At 39.4% G+C, this 14216-nt stretch overlaps 1 protein-coding gene across 2 annotated transcripts in view; it reads left to right on the top strand.

Annotated features, from left to right (window-relative positions):
* Positions 1–14216, top strand: part of THADA (THADA armadillo repeat containing) — a 152378-nt gene that overhangs the window by 126459 nt on the left and 11703 nt on the right. The gene's annotated exons all lie outside the window — the stretch shown is intronic.

Below are 14216 nucleotides of genomic sequence, written 5' to 3'. Positions count from 1 at the left end.
AGTTTCTCTAGTCCCAGCCACAGCTCTCTGGAGTATCAAGGGGCTCTGTGTGCGTGTGCCTCAGGTCCCCAGTGCTGGCCTTTGGGGACATCCTCAAATGTCTCAAGATGGTCCTTTCTTTGGGAATGATATGGTGCTGGATTGTCTCTCTGAGCCCTGTATCTCCTCCCTTCTTCCCTGTTGTATCCTGGTGCCAAGGGATATTTTCCTGTAACTGGGTGAGAGCTCTGTCCTCTGTCTCCTAATTAATGCTAAGGTCACCTCAGTGCTTGCTCTTATAGCTTACCACTTTGTAAAGCTGAAGTGACCATAATTGAGAAGATAACATAACAATGATTTTTTATTTGTTATGTTCCTAATTAGGATAGGGACCCCACTCCCCAAACTTCTGTTAACCCCTTAGTTACACTTAGCTGTGCCTTCCTGTTTTTTCATTTAAACTTCTTGCAGTGAAATGAATGTCTGTCTTCTGTGACTAGAAGAGAATGCTGCATTTGAAAAGAGATAATTCAGTTTCCTTTCATGACCATTTTTCATCATTGGTATTCTTTCTTGTGATCTTTTTTCCCCACTTAACTCTTTTCACTTTTTGTGATTTGCTTCCTAGCTTTTGGGGGAGCAATTTTGCCCTTGTGGTTTTTATTTATAACCAGATTAAAATAAACTCATCTTTGTATGTTGTTTGTTTACTTTCATTTACCCCCTTTCTTTTCATGTTCCTGTGAGAGTATGCAATATGTTTGTGTCTGTGGTTTAGACTTTTCATGGATTACTAGACCTCTCTGTCATGGGAATTTTTAAATTACATTCAAATATCTGCTTTTTTTTTCAAGTTTTCATACCATGAAAGTCTGATTTTTCATCACAGCACTGACTTTAAGATAACTGAACCCACAGACTGAAATAGATAGAAGCTCTGAAACAGCTCTCTTTAAAATTCTTACTTTATAACAAATTACTGGATATGGTAAATTAACTGACTTTTCATTTCCATTACACAATGATAAATTAGTATTGTGGCCCAGTAGTTTTGTCATGAGATCAGAAAGACGACTTGAGATCAGAAATAGGAATGGATGTTTAGAAACCAGTTTTTATACATTCTGTAATTGTTTCACTTTTATGTCATTACCATTACCACTAGCTAACAGGAGAGAGTAAAGAGACAATTATAATTTCAGCTTCATTTGTGCATCAAAAGTGTTGTGTCCTAGTAACCATTATATTTCCAGAAATGCTGCACTGTAGGAATGGGTTATGGTGTGTTTCATCTTTTACTGCTGTTAATTTGCCATACAGAGAGGAGGAATGCTGTTCACAAAATACAAGCTCTGGACTTGCCAGAAATTTTGGTGCTAGCATCTTCATATCCAGTCCTCATAAAATTCTCTTTTCTCACTGTGTGCACAGCATGCAAGGAAAGAATAGCCTATAGCTGTCTGCAGAAGATCTGCATTTATCGTCAGCTTAGGGAATCAATGTCATAAGTGCTTCATTTTTATTGAGATCCAGAAGAATTGGTGATTATAGCCTGGCAACTGCCCCTGCCCTTCCTGTGTAATACTAGCTGGCATCTTGTTTTCATGTGATGGACTTGTGTGTTACAGTCAGACCAAGGCTGAATTAGCATCCTGTTCAGCAGAGTAAGGTGAAGTTGAATTGTTGTTAACAGTAGCAAAGTCTATTTGCATAGACTGTTCATAGGGCTTTTGTAGCATGGTTCTCCTTTACATGCCTGTTGCTGAATAACAGCAGAAATGTGTGGCAGGATGATAGTGTCAAATAATATGTGTTTTAATATCATTTAGAGATGGTGAAACTGGAGGCAAATGATCCTGACTATTATAGTGTGCTTTCACTTCCAGTAACAGCTCCTATCTTGTGTAATTCTTTGAAATGCTACATGGCTCTCCTGGAGGAGAATATGAACTTGGTTTCTTGTTTTTCCCTCATGGTTTTGTTGAGGGCAAAACCCCCAGTCTCCTCAGGTAACTAATCCATGCAGCTTTGGATCACTGAAATTAGGAAGGCAGTAAGCAGTGGAGTCAGAAATGTGTGGTAACACGTGTGATACAAGAACCCTGTGGAAATTGCAGCCCCAGGAGAAAAGTTCAAAAGACCAAAGGCTGATACACTGCAGGGCCCCTATCCTCACCCTACCCTGCTATTTACCCCCAAGCAAAACCCTACAAGCCCTACTGTTTGCTTATAGAAGGCAAGAGCCTCTACTGTTACCAGTAAAGTTCACTTCTAAAATTTTGTTTTATGTTTTTAGTATGTGCAAAAGCTCATATTCAGTAGGGGAAATTACTGAGGTTGGATGATGGCAGTCATTTCTGAGCAGGGCAGGTCAAACAGAATCCTCTCTCACCAGAAAGGAGGAAAGCTTCTGTTTTCCTTGCTAAAAATACCAACTTAACAGGTAGTTAAGGTTTTCCTAATAAGTGGAACAATATAATCCCCATCTGTAACTCAGGGTATTGTGTGTACACTTTGTTTTTGTTTCCTCATGCATTGAGGTGTAAACCTCTGGCAGATTATTTTATTCCTTTTAGTATGAGGGAGGGTACAGGAAGTATTGTATTCAGTGTAAAGGTAGAATAGTTGCTTTGAAATCTAATTAAATTAGTGACCCATGGCTGTGTAAAGTCTAGACCTATTCACAGCAGCATTTTTTATACAGGAGAGTTACTCCTTACAAGAAAGATGATTTAAGTTGGGGAAACAAGAGTGCTTTTTCCCTACTGGTGATCACTTTGCTAAATATCCTGAAAAATGCAAGTATCTGTGTTAGAACAAAAGCTGTATTTTTTGGTGTCATTTTCCTCTATGACTTTTTTTTTAGAAAAGAATTATATGAAGTAAAGTTATGAGCTTAACAGTATTAGAGAAGTTAGAATAAAATATTTTTCTACCATTATAGCCAAGCCAATCAAATTCTATAAAATTCTGTATTAAAAAAAACCACCTTTAGTCAGCTTAACCTTTATGTTGGTAAATTACCAAATTAACCTTAAATGAGTTTAAGGGCATTTTTAGTGTCATCAGCATTAGCACCAATTTAGCTGATTTTTAAAATTGAGCTGAATTAAGCTTAGATGAGCAATTAGATTTGCAAACTTGAGGAAATCTTTTGAAAGTGCCTGAATACTCTTCTGGAATATAATTGAGGACTTCAGGGGCTTTTTTCTACTTTTGTTGTGAAGTAGCAGTTTTGTACTGAGATGAGCAAGTTAGCTCCTGGGCTCGGCTGTGTGGCTGCAGCAGAGCTTGAGCAGCCCAGGCCCGTGCTGAGCACTCCCTTCACTGGGTGCAGTGGGAGCATCTTTGAAAATCAGTCCAATGTTATTGTTACAGCTCTATGTTTTTGAGTAATTCTGAACATGATGTAGTCAGTTTTAATCCACTGGCTAAAATTTCAGATATATTAACTCTGTTTCTTTGGTTCCATTTCACATGCTTAAGAAATTGCAATAGGTGATACTCCTGTGCCACGAGTTTCTGAGCAAAAGACAAAGTTCTCTTTTCTTCTCTTGATGGTTGCTCCCTTCTTGATAGAGTCTACTTTTTATCTTCAGTGAAAATGATCAGTGAAAGTGACAAGTGTCCTGCTTTTTTGATTCACCAGCAAGGAAAACTGAATTTATTAACTGTCTGGTTTAAAGAAGCTGACTCCACCTTCTGAACTGACTTTTCACCATCCTGTTGGGAAGGGGATGGCACTACAGAGCAGATTGAGTTAAGATTCCTGTGGAAGTCTTCACTGCTGGGTGTTGACTGTTTTAATGGCCCACACTACTTCAGGTTTACCTTATTGTTTCAGGCATGTAGGAGCATTTCAGAAACTTCTATTTTGTTTATTTGCCAGCGAGTATAAATGTGTGTAAAGGGAGAAGTTAAAATGTGCTGCTTGAGGTGGTGGTGGGGGAAGAAAAAATATCATTAAATTAGATTGAAGCGCTGAAAAATTTTCAAGGTGTCTCTGAATTCTCTTTAAGACTTAGAAAGACTTTAGACCTCACATCTGACTGGGTAGAACCTTTCTCTGTGAACCATGCTGTCACCTCAGCTTGGAGAACAGCAAAGTTTCTTGTTGCTTGCACTTCAATTTTCTTTTTCACACATCATTAGTGTAAAAGTCAAGGCAAATTCAAACCAAACTGCTTCATGAGCCTAGAGTAGGTGTGGCTGTCATGACTGTGAGTGAAAGAAGGTTTATGTGTGGGGTTTTTTTTTGGCACAGTGATGGTGTAAATAAGCCTTAGCAGAGGTAGGGGAAGTTCAGGGACGATCAGACTTGCTATATTAACATCTGAAAGAAACAAGGGGAGAAGAAATCCTGCTCAGATTTATGTTTCTTGTTCCTGTCCTCTGAAAATCTTCCTTGTTGAACCCAAAGCTGTGCAGAAGGTTTCTTACATGTGTGCCCTTAGAAGATCTAGTAAATCACTTGAGGAAGAGATAAGAGATAATCAGTCTGTGTGATGTTAATGCAGCACAATGGTCTGGCAGTCATCATCAACACCACAGGTGATACCAGCAAATCATGGGTGACTGGCATGATGCCAAAACTTGTACCCCAAATGTCCTTTACAACTAGTCTGTGGAGCATTTCAGGACAAGTGGCTCAGATTTCATCTACTCCAGTTGCTAGTGAAACAGCTATGAGTAAGTGCTGGGAAAACCTAAAATGCTAAATGGACCTTGGTAGTGTTTAAATGCTAAAAATACCATTAACATTGGTGGTGTTTAGCTGCACAATTAAAGCATCCTACATATTGCATGGGAAACAGTGAAGAAAGATATTTTACTTTATTCACTGCCTCATTTGCTTGTTGGCATTAGAAACTGTGTTCAAACTATTCATTAAAGTAAATGCCAGCTTTGTCCATAGCAGAAAAGGCTTTTCTTGCTCATGTTTATTATTGGGTAAATGCATTAAATAGATTTCTTAAAGCTTTAGTTCACGAGCATGTCAAGTTAACCCCTCTCCCCAGACCTTGCCAAGTCCTAAATCTGTGCTGTGGGATTGGAGATCAGAAAATAACTGGGAGTTAGAAGCTGTGCCCCACTGCTTTGTGCAGTGTACATGGTTTAAGTCACTGTGTCTCTCTCAACAACATATAAAGAGGAGATGCCAGCAAACTGTTCAGAACTGTCCTTTTCATGTGATTGGTGTGTTCATGCTCTTGCCAGATAGGGGATGGATTACACCCACCTTTTACTCTACTTCCATGCTGGAGGTGTAGCCTTCCAGTGAGGCAGGTGGGAGGGCTGTGGTGAATAAAACAAATGTCAGGTTACTCTGATCCTGGGCAAAGATTAGTGTGGAGGGTTCTACTTTTCTCATGCACTAGGTGACTTGCCCTGATGTTCAGGTTAGGCTAATGGGCCTCTGAGGCCCCAGACAGCTCCTTTAGTTGTGGCTCTTAAAACCAGTTCTGGCAGCTGCCTGGCTTTGAGGAATAAGTGGTAATTGCCCAAACATAAACTAGGGAATTGCATGCATGCAGACTGGTTTAAAGATGCAATAACTGGCAAGATCATAGATGATGAAATTTCCTTTGCTTGATTAAAGTCAAACTTGTGCATTTTCTTCTCTATTCTGACATTTGATTTTCCTCTGTTCAGAGGTTTGATGGAGGGGTTACAAAAAGTATGAAGTCAGAAGAACCTGACTGTAGAAAAGCTTGCTGATACTGCTGCCTGGAGCTCTTCCACTGGCCAGCCTGGGAGTGGAGTGGTTGGTAGTGCTGTGGGTGGGTGGCTACAGCTGCACACAGAATTCTGAACACTTTCCTTCTAGACACGTGACTTGCTGTGATACAGCTGCTATGGTGTGGAAAGTTAACAGCTTCCCTCAAATGGATCAATTTCAGGTCCTTGCTAATGCCATGGGTAGGTAAAAACAGCGTTTTGGAAAGACCATTTAAAATGCACTTATTACCTTTCATGATTTTCAAGCTGCCTTGAGAATTGCTTATAATTTTGGAACTTGTTGGTGAGAAAAATCTCCCAGACAGATCTTGTGATATGCCACGGGTTCTTGGGCACAGTCCAGAAGTTCTCACAGTGTTGTCTGGGTTACTAATGGAAAACTGCTAATCATATTAGCCAAAATATGTTTATGTTCCCTGTACTGGGGACAATTGGAAAGAAGGTTAATGAAATTTTTTTCTGGAATCAGCTCAAAGATTTCTTCCGCTTTGTGAATATTCTTGATAACTGCATTCTGGTAACTAGATGTGCAGCTCACTAAACAGAATTTCTAAGCCTGCTATGAAAGAGGAGCCTTTTGAGCTGAATGTTAGGATTTAAATGGGAGGCATTTATCCAAATGGCCTTTAAGCAGTAGAAAGCAGAATAGACATAGACAAGACCCATCCAGGCAGAAGAGAATATGAAAAAGATGCAATACAGTCAAAAGTAGAAAAAAATCACAGCAAAGCAGAGCTGCTCTTGTTGCAGAATGATTTTCTACAATGTTAGGTTTATTTTCAGAAGATTGTATGTGGAATCTCTGTGATACCCTGTTACAAGGAATATGTCTTGAGGCCTCAGTGGAGAGGTGTAAAGCAGTGGTAGCAGTTTGCAGTGTTCTGTTCAAACACGGTGTAGGACTTTGTATTGAGACACTGTAAGGTGATGAGATCTCTTCAGTTCCATTAGATAAGGCCTGTTGAGGACAGGGGGAAGGTCACACAGCTGGATGTGTATTCTGGGAATGCTCTGACGTGGGCCCTGGCAAAGGAGGCTGTGGGTGCTGCCCGGAATGACCAGAACACTCTGCAGGGTGAAGTGCACCACATGTTACTGAAGAGTAGTGTAATCCATGAAAGGGAACATCACTGATAGGCACCCTTAAGCTCTCTGTAATTGTAGGATCATAAGTAGATAGGGTTCAAACAGAAAAAAAGACAGCATTCTCCTTAAAATGTTCAGTGTTGAACCTTCTGCTTAAGGGACCCTGACTCTGGCTGCATCATTTCATCCTTTCCAAGCTTTTAATGGTTAATACTTCTCATGCACCTGCATGGAGAAGGATGTATGTGGAGAGAAAAATATGTAATGATGACCATTTAAATCTTGGCAAACTAAGTAAGTGGCAAATACCTGTGCCATTTGGTGACTACTCGATGACTATGATGACCTCACATTTAAGAAGTTTCTTCCAGAGAGCAAAATGACACGTGGTAAAGATTATGAAACACTTACTGTGGCTAGAAGCTGTAATTTGGGGTTTTTTACATCTTCTGTAGTAATTCTGAGAAGGTAACAATTACATGTCAGTTGCAAGGATGAAAGAATTGAGGTGTAGGAGTGTAAAAGAATTCATCTGGTCTTTCTGCTGGAATAAATCCAGGGCTGTTTCAGAAGCAGATTTGACTTATAGCCTGGTTGCATAATATTTTTATGCTAATAGGTATATTTTATGTCTTTGTAATAGTATTTATGTTATGTGTGGCATTCTACTTTTGCATCCTTAAAATACCTCCTGTTGTTATGAAAACTTTTGGAAGATCTGATTGGAAAGTAATTAGGTCTTAAAATTGTATTTGTAGTACGATCGCTTCCTGGTTTAATGGTGACTCTTGAATAATGTTTAACTGTCTTCCTTAGATACAGAGGAAGAGTTGGATGAAAATATGACTCAAATATTTTTGTTCAGAAACTCTTTGGTGGTTACTTTTGGGCTCAGGGACCCATCACTGAATTTGCTGACTGCTTTTTTTTTTTTCCTTTCTGATGCGAGTGTAGAGTAAGGCTGTTTGTTATCCACAGCTTACCTCCTAAACTTGGAAGTCTTTGTGTGTGAGTAAAATTAATGAAGAAGCAGTGACTTGAAGCCAGAGTGAATACACATACTCCTGCAGTTCTGTATGAAACTTCCTAAGGTTATGAAGCCAGGTTTTCTTATAAAAGTGTAAAAGTGTTGTTCCTGTTAGCTTAACAAGTGTGTGCCCTTTTGATATAAGCCAAATAGCACCATTGATGATCATCTGCTTTGAAAGCATTTCATTTTATTTCTGAGAGAGATCCATGGTATTTCAGTCTAACAAAAATTGCTTTGATTTTTACTCCTGATTAATCATAGAAGAAGTAAGCAGCAGTCTTAATTATCTTCATTGAAAAAGTAATTTTGCAAACTAGGCCAGTAAACTGTGAAATCAGCCTCTGCAGAAGTAAACAAAAATTGAAGGACTGATGATATTCTTCTGAACAGAGCTATTTTGTGCTTTCTCTAAACAAGCTGGAAGTGCAGAAGACTCAGTGCTTTGCAGCAAATGTACTCTGCTCCGCAATAGCGTGGCAGATTGTCAGGGAAGGCCAGGGGAAAAGAAATTGTTCAATTCACCCTGCATTGGCTAGTTTTTACACCTAGGCCAGGAAGAGTTGTGAGGGTTTGCTGTTTTGGTTTCTTGTTTGCTTTTTGTAGCTGGCATTCTACATTGCTAACTGTGGGCATGCTAATAATCAAGAAAAATATTAAGCTCTAAAATAATATCTAGACTTGTGAAATATTATTTTAACGGATTAATTAGAGTCATAATTGAAGTTCTGTGATACAAGAAGTTTGCAACACTTGGCCTGTAGTCTCTATGGCATTTTGCCACTGTATTCAACTCTCTTTACACCAAGGTTTAGGTGTTTTATTTGAATTAATTGACTCCAATTTTATTAGTTAAAAACAATGAAATGAAACTTGCACTTACAAGGTTGTAGCTTGTCCTTTATCTCTAAAAATGAAATCTGGGCACAAATTATGTTATTTTGCTGACCAGTTGCTGCACTTCTTTTATTGATACTGCTTCTTCTGTTTCACTGGTACTATGAAAGGACAAAGATGTCCCAAAAAAGCAATGGCTACCTGAGTAACCTGATTTACAGGACAGGTACAAGTAATTTTTAAAGCTAGATTATATTGAAAAGTAGCCAAGCAACAATAGAAATATTGTTACTTCAAGAAGGAGTGTTCATTGGTTAGCAACTGAGAAAAGGGAATAAGAAAAGACGAATACTGGAGGAATTAAGGGAAGTTGCATACAAATTAAAAGAAAATAATTTCATTTTAAATGGAGCTCACTTTCTCAGAGCATTCATCTAGAGATTAGGCATAGTTAGAAACTGGGATATAGAAGTTGGTGGTAGCTTTCTGATCCTTTGTTGCCTGGCGCAGGTGAAAGCTAGAACAAATGCTATTCTAACTGGGAGTGCACAAAAAGGCTTTGGTTATCCACAGCCTGTGACTGCCCCACTCCTCCTCAGATTGCTTCAGATGCAGGATTCCAAATGGACATGGACCAGCATCTCTGATATTTTTGGGATCCTGCATATTAACTTCCCACACAGTGCGGTTGAGTACTGGATGCTGGGAGTTCTGGAGGGAAGGACTTGGGAGAGCCCTGGGCAGGCAGGCAGGCAGATCTATACACACATGGAGCTCCTTGTAAAGGCTGAGCTGGAATTCCCATCAGATCCCAGAGGTTTTTCACCAAGAGTGAGGAGATGATCCATTCCTGCAAGCAGAGTTTTGCACACAGAATTTCATTAGTGTGTTTGTGGGTGGGAGTGAGGTAGAGGATATAAATACCTTTGCAAACTAACCTAAACCACCACCTTGTTTTCACCTAAGTCAGCATTTGAAATTTGTAATGACCAAGATAATTCCTACCTGTGATGAAGTCAAAGCAGCACCTTAGAATGAAAGTTGGTTTTATTGTATTACTGATTTCCTGTGCCACAGCCTTCCCACTGATTTGGTTACTTTAATTCCTGGTGTGTTGGTGGAGGGGAGGTGGGGGGAGCAGTTGTGGGACACAATGGGCTCTTACTTCAAAACCTGAGAAGTGTAAAACCCAATGTCTTTTTTTTTTTCCTATAATCAGTTCCAAATGAGCGCTTTCAAGGAGGACTCGGAACTGGCTTAGTTGAACAAATTGATTTCTCATGCTTGAGAAAGTAAAGTTAAACATCCTTGGGAAGCCTAGAAATGTAAATTTTGAGAACTAGGCTTTTTATAAAGGGGTTTTGATTTATTAGATTTAGAGCAAGATTGTTGAAACCACCTTGAGGAGCAGAATTATTTATGGCAGCTGCTTACAGTACCAGTGTAATGCCACTTCTGCATGTTTTTAATTTGGTTCCTTCACATGGTCTGTGCTGTGTTAATGATCACCTTGTCATGCTGCCAGTGGAAAACAGTTTTATAAATAATTCCCCCTGGTAAGATGAAAGTGTTAACAGAAATACTTCAGTGAAGGTCTTGATTAACTTATACACTTGGCTTGATCACAGTGAAGCTTAGACTTACAATATCTTGTTACCAGAACTAGTAAAACCCATTCATTTTTTCATGTACTGTGTTAATTACCCTTTTACTTTCCCTCATGGGCAGACACACAGAGGCCGATTTCATGTTTGTGTTGAAGACTGCAGTTACACTTTTAGACTTCTTGCTGTACTTAAAAGTTCCCACCCAAACAAACCTAACGTTCCCTAATTCTAGAATCCATATATTATTATAGTAGACCTTCAAGACTATAGATTTTTGCATTTAGGTGTTCTATTAAACCTACCCTTACTATAAACAGCCGAAGAAGGTATTTTAATTTTTTTATACTTTCTCATACTTACTGAAAGCTCACTGTCTTATGTACATGCATTAAGAAGCACAACTAAAAACTGAATTTCCAGAATATCTTCCTTCTTTAATTCAGATTCCCCAAATGTAAATATTCCAGTCAATTGCCATTTTGCAATAGAGAATACCAACATACCACCTCTGAGAAACATCAGGAAAACAGGCATGTGCCACGTTCTCTGAGGCTTAACAGCTATAGGATCACATAACCTGTGTTAAGGAAGGGCCTTTTAGAAAAGATGTTCACAATACTGATTTCCATCCCCTAAAGCAAACTCCTTGGGGGTTGGACTGGATGATCTCCAGAGGTCCCTTCCTTCCAGCTGTGAGGGTTCTGTGAAAGCAATGTGTGCTGGGTAGGTCACTTTAATTAGGCAAGATCATACTCAGGTGAGCAATAGTCTTTAAGGGTATGTACCAAAATACAGATTATTTGATACTTTGGAGTCAGTGACCTCATGTTCCCCTAAAGCAAGGTCAGCACAGATCTTGGAGTTCAAATACAGTAGGTGTAGGGAGAAGCCTAGGGATAAAATGATCTCAGGGGTGAAGTATTACTTACATGCATGCAGACTGAATTATTTTGGGCTGGTCTGTAGAACTCAACAGTGGTTTCTTTTCAAATTCATAGGAGTAGAGGCAGTACAGGCAGCCTTTGCTTGTTAGCTGCCTTTTTTTGCAATGTGCTTTGGTTTTTAGCATGGACCTCTGTGTGCTGCTGTGAAAGGCTGTCACAGGGCAGAGGTAAATTCTCCAAATTAGGGGTTTTACTTGATTCTTGCAATTTGTGATTAAGGCTCACCTAGTGCCATGGCAAGGTTAAGAAGAATGTGGCCTTTGCTGAAGGAAACTCATTTGAAATACAGAGATGGAAAAATAAGATGTTAAAGACAGAAAAAGTCTTCAGGTTAAAGACACATGTGTCAGTCAGTGTGTACTGTTACTTCAAATGGCATTACTAAGTGAAAAAGGTAAAAAGTTCCTTGAGCTGTGAAGTGAAGGAAGCATAGGTTTGGTAGGGCTTTTTCTAATGGATTTGTTTTGCAAGTAAGTGGATTTTCTCATGTCTGATGACTCAAGTTTCATCCTTTCAATAGGCATGAGTGCAGTAGGGTCTCTCTTCTTTACCCAGTTGGCTATTTCATAGAAACAAAACTTAGTGTTTCATATTCCCGTATCCTTTTTTGTCAAACTGGATCGAAACTGGCTCACAAGTTGTAGTGGGAAACACACACACAGAAGTATGCCTCCTGATTTCCTTGTTTTGTTTAAAAATGGGGGGAAAATCCCTTTGATGTTGTTTATTCTTTCATATTGCCAGTCTGATTCAATAAAATATACTAGAGCTGTTATTTTTTTCTGTGCACTGAGTGCTCCCTTGCTCTCTACCTGCACTCATATTTCATTCTCTGTGGTTCTTTCACCTTTTCACCATATCTTGAATTGACCTCTGTAAACTTACAGCCTTCTGCTTTTCTGTCTCATTTGTCTCTTTCTGATTTGCTTTGTAAATTTAATTATGTGAACTGAATATTTTTATAAGGAGTGCTGATGGGCTGTTGTTATTAGGGTTGCCTAACATGACTCATTGTAAAATCCTGGTTTTCAACTACTTGTGTTAATCCTTACTAGTTGGTACTGAGATTTTTCTATATTGTGAGTATTTCTGGTAAACTTTAATTAGGTTTTATTACTGTAAACAGGATTCTGCATATGAAATTAAGAGGAAATGCTATATTTATGCAGGCTGTGAAAAAAATTGAAGGCCTTTTCTTTGAATGCTGTTACACATGTATGCTTTGATTATGCATTTCTGGTAAAATATGTACAAATTTGACTGAGAAATATTACTATAAAATGCTGTACTTTTCATATATATATATATACACACACACTCAATAGAGATTGAAAGGAGCCTAAAAGCTAAAACATCTGAAGATTTTTGTGTTCACAAAGCAGCTTAAATGTCTCTGCTCCTGAAATGGTTACCTGATTCTGAGCAGGGCTCCTGAGGATGCTCAGTGCCAGAACAGGGCCTCAGGATTGTGCAACTGTGGCTCTAGGTAGCTCTGCTCCAGGCTGTGTTTTGATACTTGAAATAATGAAGGTATAGATTTCTTTTCCTTTTTGGACCTTGGCAAATTATACATACATGTTGCCATCTTCCTCCTCCAGCCTTTCCCCACACCAAGAATATTCGGAAGATTGCAAGGTCAGGTATCCAAGTGTTAGGAAATTCAGCTGCTACCTCAGCTGCAAGTTGAATGTGATAAAGAGAGTAAGACCAGGATTACAAGAAGGGGCATGCCAAAGCTATTTAGTTTTGCCCTTGTGATTTTGCATTCTGTCCCTGCCTCTCCCAGAGAGCTGTTTTGTGCAGCTAAGCCAGTCATTCCAAGCGGAGTTGGGAAAGGAGGTCACCATGCTGAATGCTTAGCTGGATACCTTGCAGGCATGATTTGCAGGAGTTCAGGGCACACACAGCTGAAGCCAGAGGGAAGTGCATTTTGAATATTAAAGCATTATGGGGTGCTGGCTCCTCAGTGAAACAAGTCATAATGTCTCAGATCAGACATCTAAAACCAGTCAAGATTTTTTAATCTTCATGACTGTCTGCTCTTCCTGCAGAGTAGATAGTGCCATTCCTTCTTTCCATGCACATGGTTGTAAGTGATTTATGAAGCACTCCATATCGCGATGAATGACTTGAGAGCCCCAGGTTACTCAGCCATTCTGTCTTCCATGCCTATTTAGAATATTTTGGAATATTTTAAATAAGAAAGATTCCAAGCCATGTATTAAATATGTAGAGAATAGAAAGAGAGATTTCTTCCCTGTGATGGGGAAGTCCCTGGTGTTGCATAGTTCATGTCTGCATTGCTATGTGAGACACAAATGTTTTTAATTTTTGTCTTGTGCAGGGAACACTTGCATTCAGCACATTGGGGAGAGCACTTAGCACTTAGTTCCTTCTCAAGTTGGAGAGGCACAAACCAACTCCTCAAACAACTTTGAAGGAAATGGAAAAACAAATATAAAATCTGTATTGGATAAATATATTGGTATCTATGTTGGATTTTCTGTTGAAGAACTCTGGTTACCAACTGAATACTACTTATCAGTCAAAGAATTTGTGTATATATTTACACTTTATGCAAAACTAAGCAGCTCCAGTCCCTCACATAAATTTACTTGGACCAAGTCCTTGAAGTAACTCATACAGACCATGTTAGAATTAACCTATCCACTTGAGCATGCCAAGGCCTCTGGAATGCCATGTGTGCTGAAGATGCAGATGAAGTTGCAGGGAGCCACCCCACCAATATCTGAGGTGGAGATACACTATCCAAGTCCCTTGGAGCTTGCCAGAGGATGCCCTGATGACAGCTAGAAGTTTCCTAGCAAATCTTGGGCCAGCTGTTAACACATTCAGACTACAGCTGTATGGAAATGCCAGAGCCTGAGGTATTTCAGTCAGAGAGCTATAAGTAAGTCATGCGACTTCCAGAGAGGTGTAGACCTGCCCATGTAAATAGAGTGTCCTGGGTCACTGAAGGTGCAAAATGCAGAAGTC

This window comes from Melospiza georgiana, chromosome 3 (genome assembly GCF_028018845.1).
Source record: "Melospiza georgiana isolate bMelGeo1 chromosome 3, bMelGeo1.pri, whole genome shotgun sequence".
Taxonomy (NCBI): domain Eukaryota; kingdom Metazoa; phylum Chordata; class Aves; order Passeriformes; family Passerellidae; genus Melospiza; species Melospiza georgiana.
This window is presented reverse-complemented; position numbering and strand designations above follow the sequence as displayed.